Below are 3,862 nucleotides of genomic sequence, written 5' to 3' on the forward strand. Positions count from 1 at the left end.
AAACGAATGATGAAAGGAAAATAGTGGGGTGAGTTTAGTTGGATAAAAAATTTTAAAGAATTGATGATGCAAACTTAGTTAATTGGTAAATTAGGGGAATGGAATGTTTGTAAAATTTAAAATTTTTGTAAAAAATTTTTAAAACAAAAATTAATGATGAAAAGCGGAAAGGTCCCTAGATCATTGCAAAAATGACAAAATTTTTGTGATTTTTTTGCAACATTGACAAGAAAAAATGAGAAAAATCATGTCTTGCGTGCATTAATTAAACTGCAACTTGATGAGAGACGTAATTGAAGAGCCAAGCCAATAGCGCCTGACGGTGAATCAGTGCAACAGCATGAGACCGAGTAGAATCCTGCATACCATATCATTAATTTACACGCGAAAGTGAGAAAACCGCTCGCCGACCATAAGGCGCACACGTCCACCATATATGGTAGCCCACTGGCGGAGCACTCTGAAGGGCTTATTGAGATCTACCCCAAAAAAAAAAACCAAAAGTTTAGAAAAGAGAAAATGCCGCGATCACGAGGTCCGAGTTGGCCAAGCATCCCCAACCATTAGTAACGGAGCGCAAGTTTAGGAAAACTAAGCAAGTTATGGCCCTGACCGAGGAACCAGAGGCGACAAAGAGCAAGTTATGAGAGCGGGTTTTTAGGGGCAGAAGAAAGAATACACCTGAAGCTGGACATGATAAACATTACTATCGCCGGGTTGCTGGTTTCTCGTGAGGGGTACGATTAATAAATAACCCAGCACTTCTTGGTCAGCGCGTAGAGCAAGGTTAAGTGGTGAGGGGTCCTGAACGGTGGATTCTAGGTCCTGTGACGTTCCTCGTATTGTAAAGGAATTTATGCGAAAATTAACGAGTTTAGGTTTTAGTTAGTTTAGCGGAATTATTCCTAGAACATGACATGGTATGGGGTTAAGTAGAAATGTGCCTAGGTATGTTTATGTCTTGGTTTGGGTTGTATGGGAGAAAGCATGAAAATTTGGTTGGTTTTGCAATAATGGTGTACCCGATTTTCCTCCATGGATGTTATGTCTAATGTGGTGGAGAATGTAATGCAAAGTAGTACATACCATAGGGTATGGGGGGGAGGGGGGGGCCCCTCCCCTTGATGGTCGTATTGATTAGAAAGTTGGGGGGCTTGAATATTTTTAGAAAACTCTAAGAAGGGGGTGACCTTCAATCTTTGGTTTACAAGACCAATGTTTTTTATAGACTATTAGAGTAGTTAGAGGTTAAGTATCTTATTTTCTAGGAGACTGGTAATGGGGAATAGAATAAGAATAATTGTGAAGTAAGTAGCTGAGGCAAGTTGTCCAATTATGATAAATGGATGTTCAACCGGTTGACTACCAATTCATGTGAGGATTAGGAGGTTTGTCACTAAGATTCAAAATAGGAGTTGAGAAAGAGGTCGGAAGGTTATTGTTCGTTGTTTTGACATGTGGAGAAATGGGGGTAAAAATAGAATTAGGACGGAGGCAGCGAGGGCTAGGACTCCTCCTAGTTTGTTGGGGATTGATCGTAGAATAGCATATGCAAATAGGAAATATCATTCGGGTTTAATATGAGGAGGTGTAACTAATGGATTTGCAGGAGTAAAATTTTCTGGGTCTCCTAAAAGGTTCGGGGAGAATATAGCAAGTGTTATTAGTGGGATGAGAAGGAATAAAAGGCCTAGAATATCTTTTACTGAGAAGTAGGGGTGGAATGGGATTTTATCACAATCTGAATGGATGCCTAGGGGGTTGTTTGAGCCTGTTTCGTGTAAAAAAGTTAGATGAATGAAGGTGAGGCCTGCAATTAAGAATGGGAGGAGGAAGTGAAGAGCAAAGAATCGGGTGAGTGTAGGATTGTCAACTGAAAATCCACCTCAAGCCCATTCTACAAGTGTTTGGCCAATGTAAGGGATAGCTGAGAATCGGTTAGTAATTACTGTGGCACCTCAGAATGATATTTGGCCTCATGGAAGGACATACCCTACAAAGGCAGTTGCTATTAAAGTAAGCAGAAGAATAATTCCTGTGTTTCAGGTTTCTTTATATAAGTAGGAACCATAGTAGAATCCTCGTCCAATGTGGAGGTAACTGCATATGAAGAAGAAGGAAGCACCGTTTGCGTGAAGGTTACGGATGAGTCAGCCGAATTGAACGTTTCGGCATGTATGGGCAACGGATGTAAATGCTAGGGTGATGTCTGCGGTGTAGTGTATTGCTAATAAGAGGCCGGTGATGATTTGGATTATTAGGCACATACCTAGAAGAGATCCAAAGTTTCATCAGGCGGAAATGTTTGATGGTGTTGGGAGGTCAATTAGGGAGTTATTGATTATTTTTAGAAGAGGATGATGTTTTCGTAAATTAGGGGCCATTAATTCTTAGTTCTGTGTAAATAGAATTATAATTAAGATAGATAGGGCGAAGGATCCTAAATAGGTTTTGATTAGTCAAGAGTGGAAAATAGTTAGGATTTTGGATGTTTTGAGTTGAAGGGTTGCCAGTCCCTCTGGGCCTATTTTCTTATATCAGGATAAGTCAATTAAGTGGGATGCAATGTTTTGGCCGTTGCTTAGTAGCTTAGAGGAGCTAAGGCGATGTATGATTGGGTTAAAATACCCTAGGGTGTTTGCGAAGTTTATAGTCATATTTTGCTTAGGGGTGGTGAAGGTATGTGTGAGTTTTGATAGTTCTAGGGCTAGGATAATACCTAATATTGTGACAATAATGGCTGCGGTTTTTGAGGTCAGTGGTATGGTCATGGGCGGGGTTTTTACAGGGGAGATGTAAGAGGTGATTAATAATCCAGCTGTGATACTTCCAAGAGCAAGACGGGTGATTGGGTTTGTAACTGCTGGATTGTTTTCATGGATGGGGGTAATGGGAAGGACCCGGGTGTAATCAGTTTGTACTAGTAGGGTTATACGTAGGCTATATGTTGCGGTAAAGGATGTAGCTACGAGGGTTAGAAGGAGTGCCCAAGTGTGTAGGTATGAAGTGTTGAGGTTTTCAATAATAAGGTCTTTTGAGTAGAACCCTGCTAGGAATGGTGTTCCTATGAGAGCTAGATTTCCGATTGTAAGGCATGAGGTAGTTGTGGGAAGTAAATTCTGAAGTCCTCCTATTTTTCGAATATCCTGTTCACCATTAAGACTATGGATGATAGACCCGGAGCAGAGGAAGAGTATGGCTTTGAAGAAGGCATGGGTGGAGATGTGTAAGAAGGCCAGTTGAGGTAGGTTTCGGCCAATAGTAACTATTATTAGACCTAATTGGCTGGATGTAGAGAAAGCAATAATTTTTTTGATGTCGTTTTGGGTAAGAGCGCATGTAGCGGCAAATAATGTGGATAAGGCACCCATAAAAAGGCACATAGTTAAGGCGATTTGATTGCTACATAATATGTGGTGAGTGCGAATAAGAAGGAAGATTCCGGCGACTACTATTGTGCTGGAATGAAGTAGGGCAGATACAGGAGTTGGTCCTTCTATAGCGGCTGGGAGCCACGGGTGGAGGCCAAATTGGGCAGATTTTCCTGTAGCTGCTAGAATAAGCCCTATGAGCGGGAGAAGGGGTGTTTGATTTAAGGAGAATGATTGCTGAATCTCTCAGGTATTAGTAGAAGATGCTAGTCATGCTATGGAGAGAATTAATCCAATGTCTGCAATACGGTTATAAAGTACGGCTTGAAGTGCAGCGGTATTGGCTTCTGCTCGGCCATGTCATCATCCAATTAGGAGGAAGGATATAATTCCAACTCCTTCTCAGCCGATAAATAGAAGAAATAGGTTGTTAGCGATGCTTAGGATGAGTATAGCGATAAGAAAGATTAGGAGGTAAAGAGAGAATTTTG

General features: G+C 41.1%; 1 pseudogene; it reads right to left on the reverse strand.

The window, feature by feature from the left end:
- Nucleotides 1-1,238: 1,238 nt before the first annotated feature.
- Nucleotides 1,239-2,285, reverse strand: LOC120322614 (annotated as a pseudogene).
- Between the last annotated feature and the right edge of the window lie 1,577 nt (nt 2,286-3,862).

Source organism: Pipra filicauda, unplaced genomic scaffold (assembly GCF_003945595.2).
Source record: "Pipra filicauda isolate LSUMZ 115617 unplaced genomic scaffold, ASM394559v2 scaffold1375_size31252_pilon, whole genome shotgun sequence".
In the NCBI taxonomy this organism is placed as follows: Eukaryota; Metazoa; Chordata; class Aves; order Passeriformes; family Pipridae; genus Pipra; species Pipra filicauda.